The sequence below is a fragment of the Schistocerca gregaria genome, chromosome 1 (genome assembly GCF_023897955.1).
Source record: "Schistocerca gregaria isolate iqSchGreg1 chromosome 1, iqSchGreg1.2, whole genome shotgun sequence".
NCBI classification, from domain to species: Eukaryota; Metazoa; Arthropoda; class Insecta; order Orthoptera; family Acrididae; genus Schistocerca; species Schistocerca gregaria.
This window is the reverse complement of record NC_064920.1, coordinates 1,112,340,824-1,112,362,179: the sequence shown is the minus strand read 5'-3', so window position 1 is coordinate 1,112,362,179 and position 21,356 is coordinate 1,112,340,824. Positions and strand designations below refer to the sequence as shown.

Below are 21,356 nucleotides of genomic sequence, written 5' to 3'. Positions count from 1 at the left end.
TAGTGAATTAATTGGAAGATGTAGCTAAATGTTGCAAATAAAATATTTTTGTTTTTCACTGTAGTTTCCATTTGCAACTCATCGGTAGTTAACAAAATAGCTCTCGTACACAGGAAACTCAATGGGATACGCTTTCTAGGAGGAATTCGTTGCCGATCAAGACATATTGTTAGTGAACGAAAACAAAAGGAGTTTCAGTGACTTCACTATTTGTCTAAATATGACCTGATAAATCTTGGAGCTGTTTCCCGGAACGGGAAAATTTCATCCTTTAAAAAAAAAATTATCATAACTCTGGACACAGTTAAAATTAAAAGGAGATTTTAGCCATTCTTAGATATACTTTGGAGATTTTTGTCCCCATGTCACAGTTCAGATGTTTTTGTGAAAGATGGTGACATTGAATCGATTTTATAACGCAGCTGATAGGGGAGCGCTGAGGCGACAGATTGTACACAATGGGACAACGTCGCAACATTGGACCTTAAACATCAGATGCCAACTAATATACATCATACTGTACAGACCACTGCTGGACTATCTTTCCGCTCACCTGCATGTGACAGCCGTCGTCCGTCTTTCCAGTGGATCCTAATTTGGGACCAAATGTCAGAGACCACAGAGAGGGAACCTCACTGAAATCAGCGTAGCGTACAGAAAAAGTCGCCAAGATTAAAGCGAAACAGTCACGTGACGGTAGTGTATCGCTGTTCGCGTTTTGCGCTACGAACGAAACATTAAGATCACGTTTATTTCCCCCGTTTTAACACATTTACTTATTAGTAACAGCTTCTTGTTCTTCTCTTTTTTTTCCTTTTTCTGCTTCCCTACCAGGTCGGCATTGTTATATATCGGTTGTGACAGTGTTGGCAGCATTTGGCAGAAGGATACCCTTCCTGCGCCACCACTACCCCTGGGGAAGAACCTGTGTACCCCATCTGTCTGCGGCTAGCGTAGATCTCATGTTCAAGCGCGATAACGGTTTGTAAATGTTTACGTAGTGTAAGGTGCCGGTTAAGCTGCTTAGTATACTACTATAGATCCTACCCATGGTGACCTATACAGATGGGAACCTCCCCGTAAAATCATGCGAGTTTAAAAGAAACAAGGTTGCGCTACTATTAACGGCTTATTAAGTAGTGTTCCGATTAAGGATGAAGATATGAGTACCTCTCCTCACACGTACAAAAGGAAAGTTACGGTCATTGGAAGAGTCTGATTTATAACCAAAACACATCAAAAAACGATTTCTACATCTACATCTACATGGATACTCTGCAAATCACATTTAAGTGCCTGGCAGAGGGTTCATCGAACCATCTTCACAATTCTCTATTATTCCATTCTCGTATAGCGCGCGGAAAGAATGAACACCTATATCTTTCCGTAAGAGCTATGATTTCCCTTATTTTATCGTGGTGATCCTTCCGCCCTATTTAGGTCGGTGTCAACAAAATATTTTCGCATTCGAATGAGAAAGTTGGTGATTGGAATTTCGTGAGAAGATTCCATCGCAACAAAACACGCCTTTCTTTTACCGATTTACAGCCCATATCCTATATCATTTCTGTGACACTCGCTCCCATATTTCGCGATAATACAAAAAGTGCTGCCTTTCTTTGAACTTTTTCGATGTACTCCGTCAGTCCTACCTCGTAAGGATCCCACACCGCGCAGTAGTATTCTAAAAGAGGACGGACAAGCGCTGTGCAGGCAGTCTCCTTAGTAGATCTGTTACATTTTCTAAGTGTCGTGCCAATAAAACGCAGTCTTTGTTTAGACTTCCCAACAACATTTTCTATGTGTTCTTGCCAGATTAAGTTGTTCGATACGACCTATACTATTTCTTTGAAATTAAGCCACATCTGGTCTACACTTGTATTATTAATTTGAAATGAGTGGAGATTGTCTCTCAAGAAGACGTCAAATGAATTTTTATCTGCTTTTTTGAATAGGTATAATTTTCGCTTATTTTTCGAGGATTTGGGGTTTACAATATTCAATCTCGCTACGACAACCCTGTGTTCACTGATCCCTATCTCGGTTTTGATGCTCTTTACTAACTCAAGATTATTTCTTGCTAAAGGTCAAGTGTGTTTTCACAACTGTTTACTATTCGCGTGGGCTCAGTAACTAACTGCTCAAAATTTTTACCCATTGAATTAAGAATACTAGCATTTAACAAGTGGACTAGGGATTGCAAATATGAACTACAGCCTTTGCACCTGTAGATAGATGCACAAAATAAGGGTACAAGATGGTGTCGCGAATTCGACCAGTGACTGCAGGAGAGGTTAATGATTTATAGAAAAGTCCCTGAAAAGTGTGGACGAACACCAGTACTGCCATCTAAGTGTATGACGGACAAAACTAGCTGGCAGTGAAAATTATATCATCGAAACGAAACCCCGATGGAAATTAACTGACCCTGCTCTGGCCTCATATCGGTGGCTGCAACGACGGCCCATGTTTACCACTCTTAAGATGTGTCAGGGCAGAAGACGGCTACAGTAGTAGCCGCAAAATTGAAAGTCCAGCATGGCCTTTGTTTTCTGCTCTTAAGTCGGAGACATCTCGCCCTGCAGCTCTAAGACCCAGTGTACTGCCTCAGGGTCCTGGAACAGTTGTCGTCTGCACTGGTCTCTGACCAAATGCCGTCTAATTTTTCTCTATCAGACTTGACTACTTCTACCAGCATCAGGATCTCGCCGGTCGATTGCGGCAGACCTTGCGAGTTTCGACCAGTTATAATTTGATAAACAAGCGTAGTTTCCTCTTCTTGCAGGTTTTGCCTTGGTTTAGTGGTAAGACATGCCTCCCTTGGCAGACAGATTTTCAGAGATGGAAAACCGAAAGATGACCCCGTACACATCCTTAGGATGTCCCCCTGCTTCCAATATAATTACTATGAACCAATTACAGAGTTCCTTACTGAAATTTGAACATAAATTGAAGGTGCCTCCACCGGCAATAAAGGCTGCCGCCATACTTCGTTGGCTCATGTTCTCTCCTGTCTTTGAGATTCTTATCTTACAGTTCTCTAAAAAGGATTCCTTTCGCTTATCACACAGTGCAGTTTTATGGAACATTGCCTGTTCTCTCTCCAAGGTCCTACCGGGCTGGGACGGCAGACTGTCCTACTCTGATCTATAACTGAATAGCTTTCAGCAGAAAACAACTGCGTGTCTATTTGTTCCCCTTAGTGAAACTTCCCTTTCGCGTGCCAACTACACTCCTGGAAATTGAAATAAGAACACCGTGAATTCATTGTCCCTGGAAGGGGAAACTTTATTGACACATTCCTGGGGTCAGAGACATCACATGATCACACTGACAGAACCACAGGCACATAGACACAGGCAACAGAGCATGCACAATGTCGGCACTAGTACAGTGTATATCCACCTTTCGCAGCAATGCACGCTGCTATTCTCCCATGGAGACGATCATAGAGATGCTGGATGTAGTCCTGTGGAACGGCTTGCCATGCCATTTCCACCTGGCGCCTCAGTTGGACCAGCGTTCGTGCTGGACGTGCAGACCGCGTGAGACGACGCTTCATCCAGTCCCAAACATTCTCAATGGGGGACAGATCCGGAGATCTTGCTGGCCAGGGTAGTTGACTTACACCTTCTAGAGCACGTTGGGTGGCACGGGATGCATGCGGACGTGCATTGTCCTGTTGGAACAGCAAGTTCCCTTGCCGGTCTAGGAATGATAGAACGATGGGTTCGATGACGGTTTGGATGTACCGTGCACTATTCAGTGTCCCCTCGACGATCACCAGAGGTGTACGGCCAGTGTAGGAGATCGATCCCCACACCATGATGCCGGGTGTTGGCCCTGTGTGCCTCGGTCGTATGCAGTCCTGATTGTGGCGCTCACCTGCACGGCGCCAAACACGCATACGACCATCATTGGCACCAAGGCAGAAGCGACTCTCATCGCTGAAGACGACACGTCTCCATTCGTCCCTCCATTGTCGCGACACCACTGGAGGCGGGCTGCACGATGTTGGGGCGTGAGCGGAAGATGGCCTAACGGTGTGCGGGACCATAGCCCAGCTTCATGGAGACGGTTGCGAATGGTCCTCGCCGATACCCCAGGAGCAACAGTGTCCCTAATTTGCTGGGAAGTGGCGGTGCGGTCCCCTACGGCACTGCGTAGGATCCTACGGTCTTGGCGTGCATCCGTGCGTCGCTGCGGTCCAGTCCCAGGTCGACGGGCACGTGCACCTTCCGCCGACCACTGGCGACAACATCGATGCACTGCGGAGACCTCACGCCTCACGTGTTGAGCAATTCGGCGGTACGTCCACCCGGCCTCCCGCATGCCCACTATACGCCCTCGCTCAAAGTCCGTCAACTGCACATACGGTTCACGTCCACACTGTCGCGGCATGGTACCAGTGTTAAAGACTGCGATGGAGCTCCGTATGCCACGGAAAACTGGCTGGCACTGACTGCGGCGGTGCGCAAATGCTGCGCAGCTAGCGCCATTCGACGGCCAACACCGCGGTTCCTGGTGTGTCCGCTGTGCCGTGCGTGTGATCATTGCTTGTACAGCCCTCTCGCAGTGTCCGGAGCAAGTATGGTGGGTCTGACACACCGGTGTCAATGTGTCCTTTTTTCATTTGCAGGAGTGTAAAAGCCCCAAGGCTGCAGTAATTACAAACTTACGTCACCGTACCAAGAAGAAAGGTGATGCAGAAATAATTAGAAATTCAGTTATTGGCAGCAGTGAATATTACTTCCACTTCTCATGTAATATTAGTGATCTGACTTAATTGACTGTTGGGATCTGCATATTATACTATAAAAAAATGTTGTCAGAGAGTTTGAGAATAAACTGTGACTAAACAGTAGTTGGGTATTTAAGGAAGGACGTGAATACTTGCCCGGTATTTAACTAGTTGGTTGTGTGAAACCGCCCAAAACCAGGCTGGTCATATCACAAGCCCTCGTCGTTAATCCATGACTCGGATTAAATTGAAGGCTGGCTCGCTTCCGTGTGTCTCAGAAGGGAGAGCGTTAGTGGTCTAGGCTGTCCGGACGGGTCACTTTTAGTAACGGCAGTAGTTGCTGCTACGGTATCTGTGTATGGCAGTGAATTCCTTAACTCTGCGGCAACGTCATCGAAAACGGGACACTCGTAGACCACGTGGTCTGGTGTACCTATCCCGGCACCACGGTCACACGAGGGAGTCGCTCTTTCTCCCCACGGGCCATGCCTCTTGAGGAAGAGTGGCAGTCCCTAACTAGGCTGAAAATGCTCCACTCTTAATCGTTCCTGGATGTTTGGCAATAATTGGTATGTTCTTCTCCCTGTCTCATCCTCATCACAGATCTCTTGCCATAGTTCCAATCCCCTTGTTTTTATTGATGGTTTATCCCCGACTCGGACCCCCATTAGCCGCCCGCGGTAGCCGCGAGGTTCTAGGCGCTTCAGTCCGGATCCGCGCGACTGCTCCGGTCACAGGTTCGAATCCTGCCCCGGGCATGGATGTGAGTGATATCCTTAGGTTAGTTAGGTTTAAGTAGTTCTAAGTTCTAAGGGACTGATGACCTCACATGTTAAGTCCCATAGTAATCAGAGCCATTATTTTAAATTTTTGGACCGTCGTGAGCCTGTGAGCCCAGACTCCGGACCCGTAGCCCACGATGGGGGTGAGGATTGTATTGTGATACAACTTGATGAGGTTTGGGGGGAGATGGAATCGCCTATGCTCTATCGTAATGAGGTTATTTTTGTTTATGCCTGTTGATTGGATTTGATTTTAAATGGAGATCTAAAACAGCTTAGGTCTAACCCGCCACTTCCCGCACCGAAACTAGGTTTATTGTGAGCTATCGCTCCCTGTATAACTAGTAAAGCCAACCAGTGCCCTTGAATAGTGCAAGGAGTCCCTCTACCAGTTTTTTGTTAGACACAATTTCTTCAGGTCTAGTTGTCCCAAAGATTCTGTATCTTTAACTCCCCTATGCCATACATTCAAAGATTAGGTGTGATGAAGTTTCTTCATCCTCATCACAGATCCTACATTTAGGGTCCTCTTCCATTATACCCATTGTGTGTAGGTGTTCTTTGAAGTTCCCATGGCCGGTCATCAGTCCACTCATGAGTTTGAACTTTTTCCTGTTCAATCCCAGGATTACAGAGATTATTTCAAAACAATGCTTGGGCATCATTACCTTACCATGTTTTTGTTTATGCACCTTGGTCAAATATCCTAAGTGTTGTTTCCTAAGCCAGTTCAGTAGTTGTAAATTGATCATAGCCTTGGTGATTGTCAAGACAGGTTCCGGTCCGATAAATAGAGTTGTTGCCCCATCTTAGCCAATCTATCGCCTTATTCATTGCCACAGATCCCTGAGTGGTGAGGGACCCACACTAGGTACACCCTATTGCTTCCCCCTAGCTCCACCAGAGCCCTGTGGCAATCTGCAACAATCTTACATCTTGTTGCAGGAACTGCCAATGATTTCAGGGCTGCCTGGCTGTCTGAATAGATGTAGATGCTACGAACGTTGTAGCACCTACTCATATTCTCCTCTACACATGCCCTGATTGCAGTAATTTCGGCTTGGAATACAGGGGCCAGTTTCCCTAGAGAGATGCTGCTCTCCAAACTTGGCTGAAACCCGTACAACCGTGCCCCAACGCCTTAATCTGTTTCGACCCATCGGTGAACCAAACGATGTCCCCCGTACGGTGTCGAACTGTTTTCTCTCACTGCTCCCTACTTCCAATTATTTTGTTTTAAGGATTGTCGAAGCAGTTAGGAGTTACTATATAGTCAGCGGGCATTTCCCCAGCCATACCTATATTTACCTCACTCACTATACTATTTAACTCACTCACCCAGTTTTGGCCAGTTTAAAGTCTGTATGCTCCAGCTGCTGCCTCCATCTTAACCCAAAGGTCAAGTGGAGGCATGTCCAGCATGGCTTCCATTCCAGCGGTTCGTGTGCTGCTAATTCCGCCCGTTATGGCTAAGCGGGCCAATCTCTGCACCTTAGCAAGCTCTTTAGCTGCAACCCGCTGTTCTACCTTCTTCCACCACACTACGGCCCCATAGTAAATCCTAGGTCTAACAAAAATATGATTCAAATGGCTCTGAGCACGATGGGACTTCACATCTGAAGTCATCAGTACCCTCTCCGCCCCCGGTAGCTGAGCGGTCAGCGCGACATAATGTCAATCCTAAGGGCCCGGGTTCGATTCCCGGCTGTGTCGGAGATTTTCTCCACCCAGGGGCTGGGTGTTGTGTTGTTCTAATCATCATCATTTCATACCCATCGACGCGCAAGTCGCCGAAGTGGCGTCAAATCGGAAGACTTGCACCTGGCGAATGGTGAACCCGACGGGAGGCCCTAGTCACACGACATTCATTCATTCATCAGTCCCCTAGAACTTAGAACTACTTAAACCTAACTAACCTAAGGCTATCACACACATCCATGCCCGAGGCAGGATTCGACCCTGCGACCGTAGCGGTCGCGCGGTTCCACACTCAAGCGCCTAGAACCGCTCGGCCACTCCGACCGGCCCTAGGTCTAACCACTGTGGTGTATATCCAGTGCATACCCCTAGGGCTTAGGCTCCAATTTTTGCCACAAGCCCTCCTAGTACTCACTAACGTGCTCTTTGCCTCGGATCAGCTACTGTTAATATGAGGGGTCCAAGTTAGCTTCTCATCCAAAGACGAGAAACTGCTATGCGCTTTCCGTAGACATTCCTAGCCTGTGCTAAAAACTACCGTTCCGACACGTGGCGGGCCATTCGGGGCGGAGAGCGCGATGCCCGCCGAAGGTTTTGCGGCGCCGGCGCGGCGTGCGGAAGCGATCGCGGGGCGTAGCGAAGTGCGCGGAAGCAGGTGCGTGCGAAGGGGGTGCAGGCGGCGGCCGGTAGGGGCGCTGGCGCCACGTGCCTCGCCGGGGGCGCGCGCGGTGCGCATGCGCGGGCTGCCGGCGGCGGGCGCGCGCCCGGGCCCGCCAGTGCCACGGCAGACGTCCAGCCGCTCGCCCGCTCCGCACCGCTCCGCACCACCGGCGACCACCCTCCGCCTCCACCGCCGCCGCCGCCGCCGACCCACGGAGAGTCCGCCCGGCGCCGCCGCTGCCGCCGCCCGTCTCGCCGGCCTCCGTCCCAGCGCACGGCTCCACCACGGCCGCCGCCTCCGCCACCGCCGCCGCCACCGTAAGTACCGCCCCCGTGCGCTGCCCGGGCCGCCGCGCGGCTGCCCAAGGTCGGCCGCCCCGGGCCCAGCCCGGCTCCATATTGATCGCCGCCTCCGCCTCCGCCGCCGCCGCCGCCACCGCCGCTCGACGCACGCGTGCCTGTTCGCGACCGTCGCTCTCCTCCTCTGTTCGCTCCTCCGGCAAATGCAGACCGCGAGCGCGTCGCTTAAGACCGTCTCGTCGGCACGCAGGAGCAGGCGGGCGTACGCGCCTTGGTTTCCCGGCAAGGTGTGTATGGGGGGTCCGGCGTCTGCATGCGGCTGTTCCCTGTGTCTATGGCAACCGACCACCCGCGTGCTGCTGAATGGACCCGCCGCCTGTGTGTCTGTCTGCCTCTGTGTGTCGCTCTGTCCTCTTCCACCCTTTTCACGTTTTCTGTGTGCCAGTGTCCGTCCTCTTATCCTTCAATCGGTACGGTTATGCTTGCACGGTTTATGTCTGATCTGCTGCTCTCCTGTGTGTAAACGTGCCCATGTGTTCCAAGTTAATATCTGTGGGTACTCTTGTTCCGCTCCGACTATTCGTTCGCTGAAAGCACTTGTTTTTGCCACTGTAACGATGTCTGTATTCTGTGTGTACTCGATGTTTTGCATGCGAAATTTTAATCTACTTATCTGTGTCACCACTTTCTATGGAAGTCAGCTCGAATTTTACGTTGATAAACAATTTCGATGTGTACGCTTTCCATTTCGTTTCTCTGTGTGTCTGCATGCTCTTTTGAATTTTTATTATTTTTGTTTCATCCGTTCAGTGTTTTTCGTCTACATATACTTTCGTCTACATGTTCAATACTCTCCTCCCACACCGAGAGACTCTCGTTTAATTAGCTTCGAGATGGTTGGACTATCTTCTTCCTGTTTCTGTGGTTATATCAGGTGTTCAGTGCTTGTTGTCATTCTAGTTAAGAGGCTAGATGTTTTTTGCTTGTGTCATCTGTACCACTGGAGCGTTCCAATCTCATTTACGCTTCGGTACGTTAGTAACATCACCGTCTTCTCAAAGGACTGTAGCCATTATTTACCAAGATAATATGTTTTTCATTGCTTACATGACGAATTACCCTCCTAGAGACCATGCAGACGAAAATGGAGCTTGTTCCACTACGAGCAACTGATATGATACTGAATTTTTTGTCTCGAGCAAGCAATGTGACGCATTTGTTAATAACGCTACTTGTCATCTCCGAAGTAGCTAGCATGGTGTTCAAGTAATTTGCATTCACCGGCATCCGGACTGTGTGTTTGTGTGTGTGTGTCGCTGTGTGTGTGTGTGTGTGTGTGTGTGAGTGAGAGAGAGAGAGAGGGGGGGGGGAGGGAGAGAGAGTTCGGATGTCGGTAGAAGAGAGAACGAAGAGACAATATTTTGGATGGAAGGCATCAAAACAGTAGGCATTCAAACGCCCCTCTTCTGCTTTGTGGGCCGGCGTCATTCCCCGTCATTGCCTCAGCTTTACAGAAACCGTAACCCGGCGATCAGCGCACGCGGTGATCACCACCTTCTCCTTACGCCACCCACTGCCGCATCCCCCAGCCTTCCGCCTCATTCGGCTTGGCAACTGCCTGCGCGCGGACCGAAAGGGCTGCTCCTGTCCCACACCGGCGAGGCCTGCTCCCCGCAGGCGCAGGCTTCTGATTGGCTGCCGGCGACTGTGACGCAGTTCCGGCGAGGACGCGCGGGCGCGACGCCTCCCTGACCCCCGGATGCTCTGCCGGGATACCTGAGGCCGCCCGCCCACGTCACACGCTAATAGCAGACTCTCCACCGCTCCGTACCTTCACCCAACTACACTACTGGACATTAAAATTGCTACACCAAGAAGAAATGCAGATGATTAACGGGTATTCATTGGATAAATATATTATACTAGAACTGACATGTACTTACATTTTCACGCAATTTGGGAGCACACATCCTGAGAAATCAGTACCCAGAATAGCCACCTCTGGCCGTAATAACGGCCTTGATGCGCCTGGGCATTGAGTCAAACAGAGCTTGGATGGCGTGTACAGGTACAGATGCCCATGCAGCTTCAACACCATGCCATAGTTCATCAAGAGTAGTGACTGGCGTATTGTGACAAGCCAGTTGCTCGGCTACCATTGACTAGACGTTTTCAGTTGCTGAGAGATCTGGAGAATGTCCTGACCAGGGCAGGAGTCGAACATTTTCTGTATCCACAAAGGCCCATACAAGACCTACAACATGCGATCGTGATTTAGCGTGCTGAAATGTAGGGTTTCGCAGGGATCGAATGAAGGGTAGAGCCACGGGTCGTAACACATCTGAAATGTAACGTTCACTGTTCAAAGTGCCGTCAATGCGAACAAGAGGTGACCGAGATGTGCAACCAATGGCACCCCATACCATCACGCCTGGTGATACGCCAGTATGGCAATGACGAATACACGCTTCCAATGTGCGTTCACCGCGATGTCGCCGAACGCGGATGCGACCATCATGATGCTGTAAACAGAACCTTGGGTCATCCCAAAAAATGACGTTTTGTCATTCTTGCACCCGGATTCGTCGTTGTGTACACCATCGCAGGCGCTCCTGTCTGTGATGCAGCGTCAAGGGTAACCGCAGCCGTGGTCTCCGAGCTGATAGTCCATGCTACTGCAAACGTCGTCGAACTGTTCGTGCAGATGGTTGTTGTCTTGGAAACGTCCCCATCTGTTGACTCAGAGGTCGAGACGTGGCTGCACGATCCGTTACAGCCATGCGGATTAGATGCCTGTCATCTCGACTGCTAGTGATACGAGGCCGTTGGGATCCAGCACGGCGTTTCGTATTACCCCCCTGAACCCACCGACTCCATATTCTGCTAACAGTCATTGGATCTCGACCAACGCGAGCAGCAATATCGCGATACGATTAACCGGAATCGCGATAGACTGCAATCCGACCATTCTCAAAGTCGGAAACGTGATGGTACGCATTTCTCCTCCTTACACGAGGCATCAGAACAACGTTTCACCAGGCAACGCCGGTCAACTGCTGTTTGTGTATGAGAAATCGGTTGGAAACTCTCCTCATGTCAGCACGTTGTAGGTGTCGCCCCTGGCGCCAACCTTGTGTAAATGCTCTGAAAAGCTACTCATTTGCAGATCACAGCATCTTCTTCCTGTCGGTTAAATTTCGCGTCTGTAGCACGTCATCTTCGTGGAGTAGCAATTTTAATGGCCAGTAATGTAATTTTGATTCAGCGTCTTTGTACGTTTATACTTTCTATTGTTATGGATCCATCACGGTCATAACTTTGTTTAAATGTACCTTCGTAACTGTACAAAAAAATTGTATTATAAACATCTTCTGAATAAAAAATGTGAAGTCATATACCATTGTTGGCTGGAAGTCCCGAAGAGAACCCCTGACTTACAGGAGCGAATTTTTCTCGTGACTACACTTTGTCAGCAGCAACTGAAGTTCGTGGGTGCTCTTTTAGTGCCCATTGAAAGCCCATAGACGGCTTGCGGTTGGTCGGTGTACGGCACCATTACGACATGCTGCCAGATGTAAGTTTGCAGGCTTTCGTGGCCGTTCTCATTGAAGTTAAAATCTTCTGTGTTATTAAGCCGCGTCACGTTTCTTCTAAAATGTTCGACGTTTCGAACTCTCTCCTGGGATCACCCTCAGGATCTTTTGGTATCTACTACTGCTGGAACAATCTCTGGCAGAATGACGTAATGATTACATTTCGTTGAATAATCACGAGCCGTGTTTGGACTATAGATGGCGAAAACCACAGCAGCGACGATAGTCCGTTGCTCCCTACGCAGCAATGGCGGATTTTGACAGAAACTGGAGTAAAACACGGAGAAAAGTTCTGATACGTTTACGTTTCTATGAAAGCGGTGGCGCCTCCAGCCACACGTATTAATACAATCTCTGGCAGGATGACGTAATGACTGCGTTTCGCTGACCAATCACAAGCCGTGTTTGAGCTATAGATGGCCAACACAACATTGCTCCCTACGCAGCAATGGCGGATTGTGACAGAAACTGGAGTAAAACACGGAGAACAGTTCTGATACGTTTACGTTTCTATGAAAGCGGTGGCGCCTCCAGCCACACGTATTAATACAATCTCTGGCAGGATGACGTAATGACTGCGTTTCGCTGACCAATCACAAGCCGTGTTTGAGCTAAAGATGGCCAACACAACATTGTTCCTTACGAAGCAATGGCGGATTTTGTCGGAAACGAGATTTTACTCGTATTTGACGAAAGAAGAAAAACGAGAATGCGCTACACACCTGAGGTACAAGTACAGTATTGGAAAAGAATCAAAAGAAGCATTCATACCCATTAAGCATCTAGGAGTATCGGCATGGGGCGATTTAATGTGGAGCGATCATATAAAACAAATCGAATGAAAGACGAAGGGCAGACTGATAATCACTGGAAGAATCCTCAGGAAGTGCAGTCCACCCCATATAAACCAGGTAGTTTGTAATACTGTACTTCTACAGATACTTCAATACTGCTCGCCATTCTGGGACCCTACCAGAAAGGATTCATAGAGAAAATCATATCCAAAGAAGAGCAGCGCATCTCGTCACAAGTTAGTCTAGTAAGTGCGAGAGTTTCACGGAGATTCTCAGCCAACTAGAGTGACAGACCCTGCAACGGAGATGTGATGCATTACTGTGTGGTACACAGCGTACTGCTCCATCGTAGTGAACTAGTATATTGCAAATCTACCGAAAAGACATTGAAGATAAAATTAAGGAGATTCGATTTCACATGTAGGCTTACTGACAGTCATCCTTCCCAGCGCACCATTTGCGACTGAGACAGGAGAGAGGATATTGACAATGGTACACTCAGTACATTCTCCTGCACACCATGAATTGGTATGGGAACTGTAATTGTAGATGTGTTTCACTAACAGTTAGCACAAGTGGTAAACACTTTGCAAAACTCTTTCTGAGTCATTTAAACGATTACAACCTCTACCAGTCTACAGAGACAGTAAAGACCTTGAACTAGAAGTATCATTCATCCCATTTTACATCTCTTCTCCGCAAACAGCACAGTATGGTGTGCGTTGAAAGCTAGACTAAATGAACTCCAACCAGCCTCCCTTTTCCAATTTGAATCGCAGTTGGTGGGCGGGAAACTTTTTTTTTTTTTTTTTTTTTTGTTATTGTGGTCTTCAGTCCTGAGACTGGTTTGATGCAGCTCTCCATGCTACTCTATCCTGTGCAAGCTTCTTCATCTCCCAGTACCTACTGCAGCCTACATCCTTCTGAATCTGCTTATTGTATTCATCTCTTGGTCTCCCTCTACGATTTTTACCCTCCACGCTGCCCTCCAGTACCAAACTGGTGATCCCTTGATGTCTCAGAACATGTCCTACCAACCTATCCCTTCTTCTAGTCAAGTTGTGCCACAAACTCCTCTTCTCCCCAATTCTATTCAATACCTCGTCATTATTTATGTGATCTATCCATCTAATCTTCAGCATTCTTCTGTAGCACCACATTTCAAAAGCCTCTATTCTCTTCTTGTCTAAACTGTTTATCGTACATGTTTCACTTCCATACATGGCTACACTTCATAAAAATACTTTCAGAAACGACTTGCTGACACTTAAATCTATACTCGATGTTAACAAATTTCTCCTCTTCAGAAACGCTTTCCTTGCCATTGCCACTCTACATTTTATATCCTCTCTACTTCGACCATCATCAGTTATTTTTCTCCCCAAATAGCAAAACTCCTTTACTACTTTAAGTGTCTCATTTCCTAATATAATTCCCTCAGCATCACCCGATTTAATTCGACTACATTCCATTATCCTCATTTTGCTTTTGTTGATGTTCATCTTATACCCTCCTTTCAAGTCACTGTCCATTCCGTTCAACTGCTCTTCCAAGTCCTTTGCTGTCTCTGACAGAATTACAATGTCATTATCCGGTATCTTTCTTTATAAACGCTAATTTTACCGCCGTGATCATTTATCGAAGTGTACATCATTTGTAGATTTAGAAGCATCACTTGACAATGTTGACTGCAATGTACCTTTTGAAGTTCTGATATCACCAGTGACAAAATATTCGTCTACGGCTTGTAAAAAAACTAGACTGTTGTTTTAATAGTCGACGGACATTAAAGGGGCGTAGGACTGAGACGGGAGGAAGACTGGACTATAGATTATCTCCATGTCATTCACTTTGTATTTAGAGCAAGCAGAAAACTAAAGCAAGAAGAACTTTGAAATGTAAAACATAACGGAGAACAAATAAAAAAAACGCTTGTATTCCTGTAGGAGCTCATAATTTCCTTGGAAAATCAGTTGTATAGAATCAATTGTGCCTTCAAAACGGTTTATAGGATAAACATCGATGTAAAACGCACAACATTGAGTGTAGCCGAATTAGGTCAGGTGATGGTAGGTAGATGAGACTAGGAATTGAGATGCTGGAAGTGGTGGACGAGTTTCGTTACTTTGCCACTAAAACAACTCATAATGGTAGAAGTAAATGGATAATACGTAGACTGCCAACAGCAAGAAAAATTATGCTGCAAACACGAAGTATGTTGTCTGACACAAATATATGTGCGACGATGTCTTTCAGGATTGTATTCGTCTTGAGGGCAGCCTGATGCGTAAGTAAGAGGCGGTCGGCTACTACTACAGACAAGAACAGAATAGAAACTTTATAAATGTTGTGTTAGAGTATCACGTTGAAGGGATACATAGTTGAATCAAATAACTTATAAAGAAGTACTGAACGGAATAATCAATTTGACGAAAGAAGGGATTGGTTGATACGGAAAGTTCTCTGCGACATCAAGGAATAGTTAATTCATTAGTAAAGGGAGTAGTTGAGGTGAAGGCTAGGCTTGGATACAGAAGGATTGCAGCAAGCCACTCTCCGAAATGAAGACCGCAACATGTTTCAGATAATAATGTGTTTCTTGACTCGTACTGGAAAGTGAGCATACGAAATTTTGAGGAGGGGAAACTCCCTGTCAAGGACTGTTTTGTAACTTCTCCCTATGACACTGGTCATTAAAATGACGCTCTCGTCCGTACTAAATATATATGTGGTGAATCACTTTGGCCGCTCCTTAATTCGACTACGTAGATGTCTGAGACTTCCAATTAACGTTCGAGGACTGTTTACGTAGGCAACCACCGTCTTGGGAGAATTACTTTTTACTTAGGAGTCTTCCTTTAGATTACAGTTTCGCAGTCGGCTTTCTCATGGCTAATTTTATGTGATCGTCCTGGTCCAGTTTTGGTACTTTAAATAGGAGTACAGTAATGGTGCCACCGATTCTGCAAATGTTTGGCAGGTGGCCTGAGCGCGACATCAACAAACATCAACGTATATTATTAGGACGTGTTTAGTAAGTGGCCATTGGAGGACTTCAGAGAAAATTCAATGGGAATTTCGGTGACTGGACATCGAAGGAATCTCTTCACCTCGTTCTTCCATTCAGTCTTGGACAAATATTTATTTCCGTTAGTGACAAAATTTCGAATATTTCGATGGTTATGTGGGTAGAAATAATGTTTATATAGTTAATAACTAAAATTTCGAAGATATACTATCACATTAATACATGCTGTAAAACTGAGAAACGAACATCACCAGAAGCACTAAACTACATTAGAGTGTGAGTTTTTGTAAACAGAATAATTGACCCACATCAAAGATAGTCTCGGAATCCCAGTGCAATATTATAAGCACTCCGTCTTCAGGCCACGAGTGGCCTACCGGTACCATCCGACCGCCGTGTCACCCTCAGTGGAGGATGTGGATAGGAGGGGCGTGGGGTCAGCACACCGCTCTCCCGGTCGTAATGATGGTATTTTTGACCGGAGCCGCTACTGTTCGTTCCAGTAGCTCCTCAATTGGCAAGACGAGGCTGAGTGCACCCCGAAAACTGGCAACAGCGCATGGCGGCCTGGATGGTCACCCACCCAAGTGCCGATCACGCCCGACAGCACTTAACTTCGGTGATCTTACTGGAACCGGTGTATCCGCTGCGGCATGGCCGTTGCCTACCAGTGTAATATTTTATAGAATAGATTAAGGCACAATGTTCTCTCTAATAGTAGGCGAATGCATCATCTTATTTGGCAGATGAAAAGTTTATTTTGGAACTTGTTAAAAATATCATAACAGTGACGTCATTCCAAAAGCGCAAGAAAATTGCTGTATCTCTTTTACTGTTTACTAAATATACATTTAGACCTCAATGAATAACGCTCGAGCAAAAAAATACCACTGAAACATTACAGAAAGTCGCTAAATTCATCAAACATTTGTGGATTCGGTTTTTGTTCAGCATAAAGTAAATAAAACTGAGAAAATTAAGATGAGCATACAGTGTAAACATTAAAGTTATTGCAAACGAGAAAGCGAATCCGCTACAGTCTAAATTACGTAGAAAGTTGCATAGGAGAAGAAGCAAAAGGCATGTATTGACTTTTGTATCAAGAAGCAGTCGTAAAATACGATAGCAATATAGTGAAATTAATAATTTGGATTTAGTATGAGTATCAACATTAAACAAAATGCAGTATGTCTTTAACGCAAATAATGTACGCTAATCAGTGTGAGATGAGAAGACGGAAATCTGCAGTGCATATGCGGAGCTGTCATTCATACTCGGGTGATTCATGTGAAAAGGTGTTCGACGTGACTGTGAATTACCAGACTTTTAACGCGGAATGGAGACGCGTGGAACATTCCATTTCGGAAATCGTTACGGAATTCGGTATTTTGAGACCCACAGTGACGCGAGTGTACCGAGAAGACCAATTTAAGGCATTATCTTTCATCAGGAATAATGCAGGGGCCGACGGCCTCCGCGTAACGACTAAGAGCTTCGATTTATCAGTGCTAACAAACAAGCAACACTTTGCGAAATAGTAGTAGAAATCAATGTGGGACGTACGGCGAATATATCCGTTAAGGTTGTGCGGCGAAATTTGGCGGTAATGGGCTGTGGCAGCAGACGACCGAAGCAAGTGCTTTAGCTAGCAGCACGATATCGACTGCAGCCCCTCTCGTGGCCTAGTCACTTGGGTTGCGATATCAGCTGGTAAGAGCTAGTGGTAGGATTCGAGTGTGACACAAATCCCACGAAGCCCTGAACCCAAGTTGTCAACAAGTCACTGTACAAGCTGGCGGTGGCTCCAAAATGGTGTGACCTGTGTTTACATGGAATGAACTGCGTCCTAGGATCCAACTGAACCAATCACTGACGGGGAATGATCATGTTCTGCTACCTGGAGACCATTTGCAGCTATTCATGATGTTCCAAAACGACGAAGGAATTTTTGGTCAAAATTTCAAATGAGTGTGAAATCTTATGTGACTTAACTGTTGAGGTCAGCAGTCCCCAAGCTTACACACTACTTAACCTAAATTATCCTAAGGACTCGAATCTCCGCCGGGGCCAGCCGCTCAGTCAATGACGGCAGCGCCTAAGACCGCTCAGCTAATTTTTACGGATGACAGAGTGTCATGTCACTGGGCGACAGTTGTCCGTGATTGGTTTGAAGAACATATTGGACAATTTGAGCGAATGATTGGGCCACATAGGTCTCCCGACGTGAATCCCATCGAACATTTATGGGACATAATCGAGGCATCAGTCCGTGCACCGGCAACACTTCTGCAATTATGGACGGATATAGAGGCAATAGGGCTCAGTATATCTGCAGCGGACGTCCCACGATTTATTAAGTCCACGCCAAGTCGAGTTGTTGCACGACGCTGGCTAAAAGGAGGTTCGACATGATATTGCGAGGTATCCCATGATTTCTGTCAACTCACTGTATTTAGAATTTATTGAACGATCTTCCAGCATAGAAATACGACAAGAACAATACAAAAAGCAACTGAAGGGCATCTAAAATCATGATGTCTTTTCTTAGGCTCAATTTTAGATTCCAATAAAGTACAGAAAATTGAGAAAATTAGGGGAAACGTGCAGTGTAAACATTTAAGTAGTTGCAAATGAAAAAGTGAATCAGCTGAAATCTAAGTTATTTAGAAAAGTTGTGCAATAGGAGAAGCAGAAGACGTATACATCTTTGTAGCAAGAAATGTTCGTAAAATTCTGTACCAGCACTGCGAAGTTAAGAAGCCGAGTTTCAAAAGTGGTATCAATGTTAAGCAGAACGCAACGTTTCTTTAACACGCACAACGCACGCTAATCAGTTTGGGTGATAAACAGAGAATCTCGTTTGATTCCTGTGTAGCGTTGTAGGGGTATGAAACTAGGAAGAAAGGAAACAAAGACATTAGGTTCATTAGAAAGCTAGAAAGGGGTTTGAGAATCAGATGATAAGACAAAAAACGAAATAATGTCTTACACGAAGCATAGACCCTGGAAATTTCATTACGGACAGAAGAATTAGTGCGTATATTCTCACGAATTGAAGAAAATATATTATATGGTCACGAGGCTGGAAATGTATTTTCATATTAATCCGTTTCCTACAACCCTTTATATTGCATTAGTACTGATAAACGTCCAGGGACAAAGTACACCATCATACCACACGAAAATCTTTCTTACGTGATATGTCCAAAATGTTCTCCGTACACTAACCCATGACTCGACTTTGCCGATCCCGCACTTATGTACTCTTTCACTAAATTCTACTGGAAAACAAGTCTGTGATGAACACCAATAAATAGCTGTGTGCTCGCAAAGTCTCTAATGATCACTTAAACAACTGATGCTAGGCGTAAATAACGCATAAGCATGACTGTATTAACCCGAGCAATGAAATTAGTGAAATGTTGACATTGCATCTGAAACATAATACAATTACACTTGACCTAATAATTACAACTTAATCAGACGTAGCCAAGAGTATATTTGGATATTTAAACTAAGAAAGAGTCTCATGTGGTTTACTGGGACTCTCTGTGCGTTTCCCATAGTCAGTATAGGATGATAAGCTGCAGAAAATGATTTCTAAAACAAAAGTAAAATATTGTTAAGAGAAGCAAAAAGTTGATATCACCAGAAGTACTTGAAATCAATAAACATGACATACAATGCCAGCTTTATTTTAAATGACCGAACACAAATTCCTTGACTCCTCTCTGTTAAATTAAGTTTTAGTTTGAAAATATCAGATTACAGTGTAAATTCAACATTGTAAAAATTTCTTTTATACTGATAAAAAGAAGTGTAAGACTTTCCTCTGTGAAAACTTTGTATCTCTTCTAATACCTCTGTAAATCGCAAGTCTACCTTTGGTTGGGACCATCACTTGTCAATTGAAGAAGGTGTAAGAAGCCAAGACAGTTTGTGATTAAATAAATAATAATTTAAAAATATCAGAAAAGTGTTTTCTTTTTTATGTTAATGTCATGTTCTGTCAAACAACGACGGAGAAGTCAATTAATGAAAGTGGACAGTTTCAGGACTCTTGCACATACAGCAATTGTTTTCCTTCTGTCCTGCATGAATGATAACAACCCCAAGTAATAGGTACACAGCTTCTACAGAGAAACCTTCCTTACAAGAGTCCAGTGAGGTATGCAGGAGAGCTATCGCGACGTGTGGAGAGAAGGGAAATACTGGTAGAGTAGAAAGCTGTGAAGGTGATACGTGAGACACACCGGTGAAAACACAAATAAGCGAATTAGTTGCAGTCGGTCACACGGTGTTAACATGTCAGAAAATACTATTTCTGCTTCTGTATCTACATAATTATTCCACAATACATACAGCAGAAGTCACTACGCGGTTGTACCACCTTGTCCTGTTCCAGTGCAAATGGAGCGAGGGAAAAACGATTATTTATATGCTTCTGTACGAGCCCGTTCCCTAAACGTTCTCGGTAGTATTACGGGAGGAGAGCCTTTTCCTTCCTCCAGTGATTCCCAGTTGAGTACATGGATCATTTTCGTGTTACACGCTTCTTGATCGAATCGACTGGTAACAAATCTAGCACCACGCCTCTGATTTGCTTCCAGTTCTTAATTTAATCTGACGTGGTGAGGATCGCAGGCAGTTAAACAGTTTAGCGGTACCCAATAATTGGCTGCAAAAGAAAAGGTTGTGCATGCTGTCCACATTATAGACGAGCTACACTTTCCTGAGTTCTCAAATCGACTATTCGCCACCCTACAGCAGACGATACGTGCTCGTTCCATTTCAGGTCGCTTAGCAACGTTATACATATATATTTAATCGACGGAACTGTGGCAAGCGACACAGTCCTAGTACTATAAACGGTGTCCCATAAAACACCTTCTACCTTTAAGGGACACGTTTTTAAACGAAGAAAAGTAAAAATTGTCAAGTAAACATAGGCTGGAAACTACATACCTTAAGAGGTATGAGCAACGCTATGAAGTAGATCTCTTCTCCTGCAAGGTATTTGCTTTCTATATTTTGGGAGAGTAAGTACTGACCACAATCAGAAAAAGGTCATTAAACATGGTGTCTGAAATGCATACTTTATGAGAACTTATCTACCTTCGCTACTGTGGAACACATCTCTTCAGCTTAACAAGTGCTCATAGCTCTTAGGATATGTATTTAAGAGCCCATATTTACTGGACTTTTTTCTCGTTTTGGTCCTTGCTACCTCCTCCCAAAACATGAAAAGCAAAGAACTTGCAGTAGAAGAGATGTGTTTCATAGCATCGAAGTTCAACAAGTACTCGTATCTATTAAGGTATGCGCTTTAGAGACCTTGTTTACTAGATTTTTTTTTTTCATATAAGGAATCTGTCGCTAAAACTAGTCGGTGTGTTTTGGGTCACCCTGCATACGAACATTATAGGACTGTTTTTCATATACACACACCAAACGGGGTACCGCAGCCGGGAGGACGAAAGTTCAAAACCGTGTCCGGCCATTCTACATCATGTTTTCCGTGATTTAGGAAAATCACGTAAGCCAAATACCGGGATGGTTCCTTCGAAAGGGCACGGCCGTCCTTCTCCATTTTTCCCTAATCCGAGCTCTTTCTCCGTCGCTGATGACCTTGTTGTCGAAGGAACGTTAAACGCTAATCTTGTCTTCCTCCTTTTGTTTTTTATATAGAGACAATACTCTGGCTCAGCTGTACACACGCCGTCGAGGACAACGTTCTAAGTTGTATTATTTGAAAGGTCT

The 21,356-nt window shown here is 45.5% G+C and overlaps 1 protein-coding gene and 1 pseudogene across 1 annotated transcript in view; one reads left to right on the top strand and one right to left on the bottom strand.

Annotated features, from left to right (window-relative positions):
* Positions 1-21,356, top strand: part of LOC126283425 (RNA-binding protein Musashi homolog Rbp6) — a 1,171,251-nt gene that overhangs the window by 556,363 nt on the left and 593,532 nt on the right. The gene's annotated exons all lie outside the window — the stretch shown is intronic.
* On the bottom strand, positions 16,144-16,261 carry LOC126289354 (5S ribosomal RNA; annotated as a pseudogene).